Source organism: Symphodus melops, assembly GCF_947650265.1.
Source record: "Symphodus melops genome assembly, chromosome: 10".
NCBI lineage: Eukaryota > Metazoa > Chordata > Actinopteri > Labriformes > Labridae > Symphodus > Symphodus melops.
In genome coordinates this window covers 22,263,176-22,276,836 of record NC_136700.1, presented here as the reverse complement: position 1 = coordinate 22,276,836, position 13,661 = coordinate 22,263,176, and the positions used below count along the sequence as shown (strand labels likewise).

The following is a 13,661-nucleotide window of genomic DNA, read 5'->3' as shown; positions in this document are numbered from 1 at the left end:
TATGACAAAATGATTATAAGTGAATAACTTATAACTTATAAGTGAATAACTTATAAGGCTCTTATAAGTTATTGTATCTTCAATCGAAAATTCAACAAAGCTTCCAATTTTCATTTAAATTCACGCTCAGGGACACGTGTAGGGAATCTGACAAATAAAATAAATATTCATAATTTTCTTGCCTCTCAGTTCATGAGCTTCTCAACACACTAATATGGTGGAATTGAGCCATTTATAGAGAAACAGTCAACATAGAAAAATGTCCTGCAATATTTTTATTGTCTATGTCTTTGTTTTATTTATGAGGCAGCAAAACTAGTTCACACCTCAGGGATGATAAAGTTAAAATTAAAGCTGAAGTAACTAAACTAACAAACAAGGAAGCTAGCTAATTAAGAAATAAACTTAAGTATAAAAGAAAGTCAAACTCAAACCAATAAAATCAGAACATTTTGAACCTGAACTTTAAAAGGTCAGTCAGGCCACATTAAGGATTATTGAAAATTGTTTTGGATATTGGGCCTAAACGATTGATCATTTAATAAGTTGTACCTTTCTCTTTCCTGCCTTGAAGTGTAGTGAAATGATTTCTCTTTCGTTGATCAGAGGAAGAATAACACCTAAATGACTGAATGTGTAATGGAACTGGATCCCTCTCTTCCCCTGCTGTATGCCGTTAAGACACAATTAAAATGAAAGATGAACTCAATACAGCATAAAGTAGACAAAAACACATGAAAATTCCAGCTGTCATCTGATATCTTAAAGCGTTTTTTCATCCTGTTGTTGCTGATGAGGGGACCAAAAGAAGTTTAATGTCATCCTAAAGACAAAAGGGATTTTTAAAAATGTGTCTCAGTTAGCTAGTGGCTACAGCCAGCCAATGAGTGTTGTTGCTAGGAGAGGTGAAACTCGTATCTCTTCTATTGGCCGGGTTGTTCGTCCAATAAAAAGCCCCTCAGCAGCAGGACAGTGATAGTCATCCAGACTCAATTATCACGGTGCCTCTGTGGTTGAAGTGGACTGCCACATACCTGTTGGAAAGGTCAACAGTGGGACTGTTGGTGGAGGAGAAGAGAGGGGTTAAGCTGTGTGCGCACACTCACGTGAATTTGCATGCAAACTGTGTGACATGGGTAGTGGGTGCTCACTACTCTGTCAGCAATAAATGTAAAATAACATCACGGTAAAATGAGTTTTCCTGATATTGAGACATGTATTAGTCAGTTATCTCAAATCTGAACAATGATTGCACACGACCTTTCTCCCTTTTTTTGATGTCACTCAGGAGGGGGGCTTCAACATAAGTCTAAGAGCAAAGACTAATAATTACTCAGTCAGATTGTAAAAGAGAGTCCTAAAAAGTAAAATCAGTCAATCTCAGAACAAAGCAGGCATTTTCGATGGTGGCTAGCTTCATGATGGTTGAGACTATTAGTGTTCAGGGAGGAATTTAAGGGTGCACTCACTCAGTCTGTACCGCGCCTCAGCATGCTTCACTTCTAAAGTCCAGCTCGTTTGACAGGTGTGAGTGCATTTTTTGTTTTTTGAGTCCGCCTGACTTGTAGACCACTTCATCAGACCACTTCATCAGACCACTTCATGATTAAGTAAAAGTAAAGCATTAGGCAAAGAAAAAGGGGGGGGGGGGGGGGGGGGGGGGGAATAATCAGTACGGGACAACTTCGTCCAGTGTGAGTGCACCCTAGGAGGTATTAAGACATCACCAGGACAAATCCTGATATCGGATCGTCCACCCCTACTGTAAAAACTTTGGCACTGATTGGCTATTTACCTTTTCACTGGAGGGACTTACTTTAAATTAAAAATTATTTTGATTGTGTTGCAACAGGCTGCCAGGAGCTTTCTTTGCATTGCAGGGTGGTACATTTCCTTTGATTCGACATATTTTGATTTTTCTAAAAATAACTAATAGAGATTAAGATGTGATCACTGGAGATAATACTGTACATGCTGTGAATTCTTGTTGTGTCTGTGTGCAAAGAAACTCCATTCCCCCTTGGCATAAGTCAGTCCCAGTTGGCCCCCCTCAGTCAAAAATTCAAGCTCTGCCGCTGTTGTTGTTGACTATATTTTTCATCTGTGAACTGCAGATGCACATCACAAACCTGCTCGCAGACCCACTCAACATCCCTGTTTTAAAAACTGGAACTATCTGGAGTTTGCTCTCGAACTCAATATTGTTGCTTCTAGAAGCTTCTTTAAGAAGGAGGTGTTATAGCAGGGTTAAAAAGGTTGCAGCTGGCAGGGTGGTGTCACAACTTAAAAAGGTTAAATTTCAACTGAGAAAATTGAGTTTGACACAGGAGTTTGAAACATTTGAACTTCTCTGAAATAACTTAGATCAATAATGTTGTTTAAAGAAGTCAAAAAGGAGAAATCAAGTCTCTCATCTAAAAATAACCAGTTCGACTCACTTTCTGTTCATCTACAGAGATAAATCTGTGCTGCAATACCCATCAAGCTGCGGATACTTTTAAGTCTTCTAAATCTCTCTAAAGGGCAGAAAGGCAGCCACAGATCCCCGAGGAGACGCCTCCTGCTCCTGTCTGAGCAGCTGACAAGGTCAGAGCAGTGCTTCCTCCTGCAGACAGAGAAAGTGTGAAGTTAGCCCAAAGTAGCAGCCTGACTGAGAGACTGTCACACTGAGATAATACAAATAACCACCTGCAAGGTAGAACCACACTGTCCATGGAGATAGTTAAAATCTGCACACTTATAAGTTCATCCAAACACTGGCACACTTTTTTTCCTCATATTTTTCATCATTTTAAAATGTTTTTGGAAGAATTCTTGCAACTACCTTCTCAGTGTCTTGCCACCCCCCAGGTGGTCCCGACCCCCCACTGTTCTAGAGCTCAGCTATTCTTCATGGGGTCCATAATCGGATTCCAAAGTGAGCAAAAGGACCAGTATATCAGAGGGAACTATCATAATGAGATGGAGGAAATTAACGACAGCTTATCAGTTGGCCAGAAGTGGACAAGCAGCAAGAACGACTTCATGTTTATATGGGATCAAAATAGTTGGTTAACTGCAATTAAGTGAGGCTCTTTCGAGAAAAAAAAAAAAAAAAAAAAGGTTACACAGACTACAATAAGATATGTTTAGTAAAGGTTCTCAGTGTGTGTCCTCATCTTGAACCATTGTATCTCAGGAAGGTAACCCCAATGTGTTGAGAGAGAGCACGGCGGTCGTGCAGTCTGAAATGATGATGTTGCAGGATTTTGGACTCTCATCTTGCACTTGTTACAGAGACTGGCTTGTTTTGATCAGTATTTGTAAATGTGACTGTGGTGTCCAGGTTAGATTACAACAGAGGATCTGATCTTAGTGAAAACTGCCTTGTTAAATTAAGGTTCAAATGCAGTTAATAGAAACACTGACTTACACCCACATCACCACAACCTTTCTCTCAACTCTCGTTTTCTTGCCAAGAAAATTCCCTCAGGATTTTCAGAAAGTCAACAGGAAATCTGTTCAACACTGCAAAACATTTCTTCTTGTATATTTCAGAAGTATCATCATACACAGGACATTTTCCAAATGGTGACACCAAAATGCTGGAATTAATAATTATGCGAAGCCTAATTGTGTCCTTCAGTGGAACATGACGCTGCAGCGACACAGCTCTGTATTCTTTGTCTCTTGTTGCTCCTGTTTGTCTCTCACCTGTTCTCCACCTCACACTGTCCACCTGCCAATCACAAACCGACAGGAACCTCTTGACCAACTCTTGACCTTTGGAGAGAGAGACGAGTGGTTTGTTTTTGTTGTGCTGTGTGTGTGTGCATGCGTGTGCATAACTGTGTGTGTGTTGCACATCTGACCGCCTCTGACCTTTGACTAGTGAGTGCATTAGACAGCAACCAACGGCTCCCTGGTGAGTTTAGCTTCTAGTCACCTGAACGTCTGTCTGAGGGTGTGTGTTTGTGTGTAGATGTGTGTGTATTGGTGTTTGTGTGAGTGTTTCTGTGCTGCAATGACACAAAATAGACCACAGTTAATTATCTTTGCATTTAGAATCTTTAATCTACAGTGTTGAAAAGTGAAGCCAAAGTTTATAAACTGCAGTTCCTTGAGTGTCCACTGGAGCTGTCTGCAAAAACAAATAAAATCCCCATGTGGTCCCATAATAAAATGTCATTTTTTACAGCAGAAATAAACATGTTCGCAGCCAGGTTTTTTTTAGCTGAAGAGTTAATTTCTTTATTGGTAAAAACTGCACAGGGGTTATTGTTTTTTATTCATAATCCATCTATTTCAATGATAGGCTAAAAGTAATATATCAATTTGCAAGATTGAGGGGGCGTGGTCTGGTTTACTGACAGATAGGCGCTTTTTACCACGCGGCTTAATTTTGCATTCATGTGCTCATCAGAAGGTTCGAGTGTCTAAGTTGGAATCAGCGATTTCAATGTGTCATGTGTTTTCAGTTTTGAAAGTAATAACGTTCTACAATTTACTTAGCAGACGCTTTTATCCAAAGCGACGTACATCAGAGAACTCCAACACAAGCTAGTATCTAGAACAATTAAAACAATCTCGGTAAGTGCAAACGACCAGCTTTGAGTCCAATTGGACACACAGGTGCTAACAGGCACCTTTGAGCAGTTTTTGTTGCCGTTTATGGAGATAAACAGCTGAGTGATGCGCTTGTTTAGCTAGGTAGCTTCCTTGTTGTTATAACAACGACAAACAAAGACAATGTGTGGGATGAGTCTGTTACAAGTTATATTTAGCAAAACGTTGATGTACAATACGTGAATTAATAAAACATAATCTTAACATTAACAAAACATCTATTGCCCCCTCCTTAAGGGGTATAAAATGGATGGATGGATGGATTTGCCCCCTTATGACGTCAAGTTGTTTCAGAGTTTCAGAAGTTGTTGTTCCAACTTGAGCAATCACGTGTGCATTCTCCAACTCAATCACACATTTTTCCGATGTCTCCACACCACATGAATGCAGGGAAAGTCCGGCATTAGCGCCATCTTTTTGTTTATTTCTTGTTACTTCAGAACTTAGTTGGAGTGATTTTCAAAATAGCAACCACCATCGTTGGGCACCGCCTCTTCAGAAAACAATGGGTGACGTCACTGAGACTGTGTCCAGGTTTAACCCAGTCTGAGGATTTAAATAGTAATAGATAAATAGTAGATGCACACTTTAAATGTAGAGCAGATAAAACATTTAAAGTAAGAAGTTTAAGTACATAGACTTAGTAGATAAGTGCCATTTCTGAGTGTGCATGCTTGTATGTGTTTGTCTGTGTTTTTGAGCCAACCCCATAGAAGTGAAGTCAGCAGCCCAGCTGAGCCACCCAAAAAGTCTGCTCCACCACAGCTGGGATTGTCTTTTTTTAACAGGTAATAAGTCACAATATGTCATTTTCTCTAAATAAATTCTATCCTGATGATGACAATAAAGAAGATCTGATGTTCATCAAAGTGTGGGGATTCAAGTATTCAAAATTCAAGAGTTAAAATATTTAATGTTGAAAGTGGTCCTTTAAGTCATGGTGCGAGCTTTGCATGGGCGGAGATGTGATCAATGTTGCAACTTTAATCAACACAATCACACAGAGAAAGACAAGGAATTTGTCCAAAAAACTAAATATTGAGCTACAGCTGATTAAAAACTACACCATAGCTTACGTTACTGTTCAAAAAGCTTGGATTTTTTTTTTGAGAATCTGCTCCTCTGAGCCACAATCACTGATCTGCAGACGGTGATAAACCGCCACAGATCCAGAAGACCGACTGAAATGCATCTTCAATGAAACGTAACCTGAGATGATGGCGCTGCGGCACAGTCTCTCCTGCCCCCTGGTGGCTGCAAATAGCACCGACAAATACACGCACACACAAACACACACACACACACACACACACACACACACACACACACACACACACACACACAGCTGTGTTAGGTCTGACTCTGAGCTGCTGTTGTCCAAAGTGGATCCTTGTTCCTCAGCAACCTGAGGCCCATCTGAGGGGCCTGGAGGCAGCCTGGTTTTAGTATGACCGGCAGCAACATGGAACTCCAACTGGTTCACAGAGGAGGGGACTATTTTAGAAGTGTTCATTTGATCAAACACAGAGCTCTGTGTAGGTGTTCACTTCCTGACCGAGACAGGATAGGGCTGTTTATCTACTACCCCTGACCTCTACCTCTAATCTCTTCTGAGCAAACACACACTCTCGCCCTCCCTCCTCCTCCTCCCATCAGCAGCAGCAGCAGCACCTAGCCAGTGAGTCTGCAATCTGTCAGGCTGATAATGTGCTGCCCCCCGCTGTACAGGACTAAATGCTATCTGTAGGCTTTGTATAAGTACAATATACATTTTATATTGAACATCACATACATAGCTTATAAATCACAAACCAACAAACCACGTTTTTGGCAAAACTAAAATGAAAACGTTTTAAAATCACATTAACCCTCCCAGTTCAAGGTTCAGTCTTTGAATTATTGGGACTTCTGTTTTCTCTTTATATGTTGTGTTTTCTGTCAGACAAAGACGTCCAGATACAAGAAGAAATCAACTAAAAGCTGGTACATTTTTAACAGGCTTCTTATGTAGACCAGCCCAACCCTTCACACAGGTGCCACCAATCAGTCGTCAGTGAGCAGCACCTGGAACACATGGCATCGACTCGACACACCTGCAAGCAATACGACCGTAACACAGAGTTACTGCAGATACGACGTTCATCATTACAGGAAACAACAAAGACAGGATTCATATTAACACATAAGAACCAAGGTGTGTTATCAAAACAGTTTTTTGGGTTGGGTGTTATGTGATCACTGTATTCTTACTCAAACTGGCCTGAAATACATAAAGTTTGACAACTACATCTAGACTTATAGTTTTAAGTGACTTGAGCATGTATTGCACTTTTCAAGTCTTCTAAGACTATACTAGAAGAGGAGGTCACACCTACCTATTCACACACTGAGTCCCATTCATAGGCCATCGATGAAGCAGCGGGAGTAACTTGTGTTTAAGTGTCTAAGCGGACATGTTGCTGCAGGAGCTGGGGATTGAAACCTCGACCTTCCGGTTGAGAGACGACCGACTCTACCAACCGAGTCACAGAGCACACATTTTTATGTAGATACTAGTGTTGTAGTCAAGACCACACTAAAACCAAGCCATACCTGAGACCAAAATTATTATTAGTATACCCACTACTTTAGGCACCACTCTACTACTGACTAAGACTAAATCAAGAACGGGAAAAAACCAAGACTGTTTATATCCCTAAAAAGTCTTTGTCTTGTGTGCAGCGAGTTCCCCACTCCCTTAGACCATAACACCAGGAAGGTTGTGGCCGTCACCACTTTAACCACAGTGCTGATGTTAAAATAAGCCTGTCAGTGGTCTTAACTAGTCTTGATTTAAAATCCAAAGTCCGCCCAGTCTGAGACCGAGACAAGATTGTGTGAAAATGCTTTTGATTCCGAGACCTTCAGGAAGTGGTCTTAACACCGGGTCTGAGACAACGACTGATTTTGAGTAACACCACTAAAGACTAAAACTAATCCAATCTTTTAAAATGAGCACTGCAACAAACTAACTTTACTCATGAATCATCATTGTGTTAAAAAATATTGATTGACATTTTACTCAATTTTTTGGAAAAGGGATGGTTTGTTGTTTTCATACTTCTCACATTGTTGTAACATAAACACACATGAATAAATGCCAAACACTGACTTTAGTTCAAGGTTGTTATTCAGTCTAAGGTCTGAGCCTGATTTATACCAAAGAATGCACAGTAAAGATTTACTGTTCATTTGTCTCTTCAAGTCAGGAGGTTTCATTTCTCTGTTAAATGGCTCTATTGTCTTTTAGTGTTCTCTATAACTCTTTAAGATCTTTCTGGTACTTTCCTAATATGTAGCTGCTGAGGAGCCGTGCACGCCACCTGCCTTTCCAAAGTGAAACATTCCTGAAGACCTCGTAGCAAAATTATTCTTCTGTGAGCTCAAAAAGCTGCGATAAATAAAGATTGGTTGTCTTTAGCAGCCATCTTTGTAGAGAAACAGACTTGCCTTGTCAGAGTCAATCTTTTCGTACCGCTGATATTTCCCGTTAATGTGAGTCGGAGGGATTATTTTAACAAGGAGCCTCTAGTTTAGTCTGCACTGACTTCCAATTGTCTTAACAGTTCACAATGAACCCGTCTGAACTCTGTGTGAGCTCTTTAAGGAGCTCTTTGATTCCCAGTGATAGGCCATTTAGCTGGGAATATTTCAGAAAGGGTTAGGGGTTTACTGAATTACTGTACAAGTCTTTTTCAATGACCTGCATGAAAACAGACAACTCTTTGTTCTCAAACAAAGAACGGACTGGAAATGTAGATTTGAGAGCCAGAAACTAAGCGAGTCATCACTGAGTCAGTGCTGTTGTTCAATCATTGTCTCAGTCCCCTGTTTGCACGTGTCCTGCCATAGAAAACACTGATCTCATGTTGCACTGATCAATATTTTTTTAACAGAAATGGAAACAACCCCTTTTGGCAATTTGACAGGAGTCTTTGTCGTTTTACACCACTTTCTCAACTCAAACACTAATGTTACCTTTCTTCAGTATGAATTTGTTTCCATACCTGAAAGTATGAGCCACCATTGAAAAAATGAGCATCCTCCATTTACCTTAAAGCCTGGGCTCGTATTCACAAAACCCCCTAAGGACTACAGGTTGCTCCGAGTGATAACATTCTGAGAAAATTCTTAGAATCAGGATTCTCTAAAGATTTCCCCTCAAAGTTTAGACTAGAACCTTGTAAAGATTAAAGTTATTCACAAAGCTTCTTAGCTTTTAAATGAGCTCCTCAGGTGTAAAATTGTTAGGAGCAGCGAGGAGGACATTTAACTGGATAAGGAGTTTCTCCAGCTGAGGAGAAATGTTCTTCAAACACTAAATGAAGAGTATTTTTGACTCACAGTTGGTTATTTGTTATTTGTGAAGACATTTCAATCCGTCTATATATTTTTTTAAAGTACAAGGTGAGACGTGCATGTTTTTTTTTCTGCTTACCTTCACAGGTGCATCTAATCACTAATTAAGACTCTTCACTTGCTGATGTAACGGTCAGCAGGTGAAGAAGTTGCTGCACAAGTGTGTGTGTGGTTTCAAACATCTTTTAGGCTTTTATACTTTTAAAGTATGTCTTACTATTATTATCACACAGATGCTAATTTCATAGTGTGTATAATTACACAATGTCTGACTAAATTTTAACCAATAACATGTTCTGAAAAAAAAGTGTCATACCTAGCGACAAGGTCAACTACGCCTCCTCACTAAGATAACATTTTCTGTCCCCTTGTTTCTCAGAAAATGTTCGTAAATCACTCCTCGGCAAAGATACCTTCCTCCAACTTTTTATCTAAGTTAGGAGACGATTCTCAGAGTGTTTGTGAATACAAGAGGGGTAATCGTCTCCTCTGAGCTCATTAAGATATGGTGGTTTCTGACCATTTGCTTGAGCTTTGTTGGTGAGAAAACACACTTTAATTTCTGTTCAGTTTTATTTAGGGAGTAACTGCAGAGCACGTAATATGTGAAGTTTTAGTTGGTGTAAGTAAATGGAGATGTTAAATATATAGATTTGAAACCCCTTCTTAACATCGTAGAACTAGTTAAAAGTAATCATCTTATGCCAGCTTGAGAGGGATCTTTTTTTGCATTCCTAAATACCAAATAGAGAAAAGTTCATTGACATTACAAATCGGCCTTCCAGAACAAAAAGAAGGATCACAGTTTGATTTTCATAAATTTTATTTCAGTATAAGTGGTTTTTAAAACACCTCACACTGTTTCTCCAAACATCACATTGTTCCTGCAACCTCTGAGATAAGCAAGCAAGACGTTAACATCTCCAAACATGGCCAAGTTCAACATGATCAAACTCTGTGCCCAACGACATTTTTTTAAAGCAAACTATTTGACATTAAGAGGCAACATTAAGACAAGTGGGGAGCAAAACGGTCATTAAAGAACCAATGATTCAACTTTGTACATGTGTAAAAGTGGACTAAAAAGAGAGACTTAGCGGCTGGCTTATAGCAGCCGATGCAGAAAGGTGCAGTGATCTGACAAAATCAACCAAATGCCCGAAAAAGTAACTTCCTCTTCAGCCTCCTGAGCCTTGTGTGTGTGTGTGTGTGTGTGTGTGTGTATGCATGCGTGTCTGTGTGTGCACTCGAGTAATATCATACATACAAAGCTGCAATGATTCTCACTTAAATCAATTCAAAGAAAATTAATTGCAAACATTTAGTCAATTCTAGTTTCTTTAACTTCCTGTGGGGAAAAAAAGTCACATATTTATTGGTTCCAGCTTCTTACACAAAAAGATTTGCTGTTGTCTATAAAGATCAAAAATAAAGATGTCTGCAAGGTTTGACAAACAAAGAAGTTTGAAAAACATAACGTTGAGTTCTGGGAAATTGTTGTAAGGAGTAATTTTTTTTTTTGAACATTTTATGTACTCAACAATGAATCCATTGGCTGTGAAGATAATTGGCACATCTACCGATGGTGAAAGCAATATTAGGTGAAGCTCTACAAACATGTCATCACATAGCAACCCAATATTTTTTAATAAGGCATTATGTGGCTAAACAAATTAATCAGAATCCCCACAGAACAAACAACATTAATGCCACAAATTCAGTTTTTTAAGGCAAGAAAACAGAACAAAGTAGAAAATGAGAAGCTGCTTGAAATCAAAGTGAAGTCTTGAGGAAACCTTAAAACTCTGTACAGACACTGTTTAAAGATCTGGCAATGAAAATTGATGTACACAAAAAAATGGTTTGTTGCTCTGGATCGGTAAAAGTGGGTTTGGGTTGTTACAGCTGAGATTTGTCTGCAGAAGCCAGCCCACAGAGAAACAACTAAAGACAGGGGCAAGAAGCAGAGAGCGTGCATTGACTTCACAGGTGGTGATGCTAGCATCATGAGCTGGGACAGTACCTTAAAAAGTACAGATACAAAATACATTCATGGAGACAGTTTTTTTTACAAACAAAACAAAGAACAAGGTCATCAAAAAGCAGAACACCATCAGTTCAAATGGCTCAAGCTGAGAGGCAGATCACAATTATCAGGCAATAGACTGCCATATATGGGCATGAAACATCTTTGAGTTGATCCATTTATGGGTGTGCAACAGATTCTTCACATCAGAAGAGACAAAACTCTTTGTCCTCTTACTGAGCAAAGACAAACTAATCGAACATTTGAATAAGAAAAAAAAAACAAACAAACATATTCTGTCACATTATGTATTTTAAATTCCTGCCGATGTTCAAAGCATGAAAAAAAAGAAAAAAAAAAAAGTAATGTTTTCAGATACAGCGTCCTTTCAAGCCAGGTCAAATCATCATTTCTACCACCAGCTACAACTTGGACTCATTATATTCACTTTAGAGCTCCAGCGTGGAGTTTTAAGCTGCTTATGAAACATGACCATCAGCATTAAGAATGACTGTTATAATCAATGCTTGAAAGCCATGCCGTGCGGTTGGTGTCACACAGTGAACGATGCATAAACAGCCTTAGTGACATGTTTTGCTGGTAAATATTCTCGATGACTTAGATTTGATAGTTAAAGAAGATTTCTTTGTAACACGAGCACAGGACAAAATCAGCTGAGATGAGTATTACTGCTTTGTCCACAGGGGGCGCCAAAATCAGCACAAACATAAAGTTACTCATGGGATCTCGGGAAACTGATATTCAAAGGGTCTGACAATTATTCCTTTTGATTAACAGAAAACATATTCAACTATTATTATTATTATTAAATACCCAACAGTGACCATGCTTTCTGCTTTTCTTTGTCAGACACGATTGTTAAAGAGAAATCGTGAAGTTTTGTAAAACAAAAGATTCTCCTTTTGCTGCGAAAAAAAAGGTCCTGTGAGTAACATTCAGTTTGTATTGATTTTGGCGCACACAAGTGGACAAAACAACACCTCCTCTCACTTGGCTGATCGTGTCCTGTACATTTTCTAATGTTGTGATTGAAACATTCTCTCCTGCTGTCTTCGAACAGTCAAACAGTGAAAGTCTAGACCTTGGCAGCAGTGGCCACAGCATTCAAAATGACTACAAAGAATCCATCGATCTTGTTAGTGATGGTTTTTTATGCTTTTGCAGGTTTGAAAGAGACGTCAGTATTAATGTCTGTGTTTTTCATAACCAGCTCAAAACTCCTCACAGCTCTATCAAAAAGAATCTTTTTTTTTTCTGGAACCAATTCTTAATTCAGTATCCTAGTTAAAACATATTCTGCTCCTCCAGAGATGAGAAATTATCGGTCTTGGTAAGCTAACTTGCATATTTAACCTTAATTTAACTGAGCTGCTGGCGTGACCAGGTGCTAACGCCACATGAAAATCTGCAGGAGCAAGCAAACCGTTTTTGGAAAGGCTTGTTGCTGTTAGATTCTCACACCTTATTACCCCCCCCCCCCCCCCCCCCCCCGGACAATAATCTGCGTCTGCCTGTCGTTCCATCCACAGCTGATCCAGTACCTTTACTATGTGTCTGTACCTCTTCAACAGTAGATGGACAGTGCTGCCTAAGCCATGATGCTGATGGTGATGCTGCGCGGGTGTCCACTCCGACACAGTTCCCTGAGAACCCACTTCCTCTATGACTGACAATACGCAGGGGACAAAAGTAACGTGTGGTCCTGAACAATTCAAGAGAAGTAGAAGAACAAAACACTTATTTAACAGAATAATATGGTTGCAGCATTACAAGGAGAGGACACATTAAAAGCCAATATTTACAAATATTTCTGATGGGAGTCTTTCCCACCTAAAAGCCATGATTCTTCTTTCACCATGGTACGTGTGTTTTCTCTAAATACAGACAGACAACAGAGTGCTGGTGGTGAGAAAATAAAGGTGCATCTATGAGGACACCACATGGAGCCACCGTTCGAACCAGTCACTGAGCTGCTTGGTGTCAAAAGTCTTTAGTTGATGAATCATGAATCGTTCAAAGAGACAAGTAACTCAAAAGATGTGAATGATTTCAAACGATCTGTTGTTACAGAGGAGGTCTGTTGGTTTTGTCTGAGCGCTACTTCCAGAGATTTGAGGGGTTAATGACAAATATGTACATAAACGTTTGGAACTGCTTCCGTACTTTGATTTAGCCGGCAGCTACAAAGTCAGCTTTAAGAGCTGAGAGTAACACTCTCTTAAGTTTCTGTTTAGACCACTTGCAGGTTCAGAAGGTTTTTTTTCTAAGTGTCTGACAACATTTTATTAAAACATCCTTTAATAATTTAAATGTTGTTAAAGTAAAAATGTGTACATGAAACAGAAACAGGTGGCATCGCTCTCTTCAAAGCCTCGAGACTCCACAGACAAAAAACCCAACTTTACCTCACAGACCAAAGAGTTCAGGTCTACTGCTGGTACAGTTTGTAAGTTTGTGTAAATGTGTTGTGTTGAATCAGAGCCAACCCTCTCAAACAACCAAGATCACACATCCAATCAAAGACAAAGACGGAGGCAGAGGCCGAGTCGGACCGCTGACTCCTCTTTGTCCTGTGGATGAACTCTGCTGGCTCTGAAGGGAGCGATATGAC

General features: G+C 39.7%; 1 long non-coding RNA gene across 1 annotated transcript; it reads right to left on the bottom strand.

The window, feature by feature from the left end:
- Window positions 1–205: 205 nt before the first annotated feature.
- On the bottom strand, window positions 206–7,054 carry LOC306830266. The gene is made up of 3 exons (XR_013779949.1): window positions 6,981–7,054; window positions 2,439–2,605; window positions 206–1,058 (listed from the first exon to the last, which is right to left on the bottom strand). It is a non-coding gene; the product is annotated as an uncharacterized lncRNA (long non-coding RNA).
- Window positions 7,055–13,661: the final 6,607 nt, after the last annotated feature.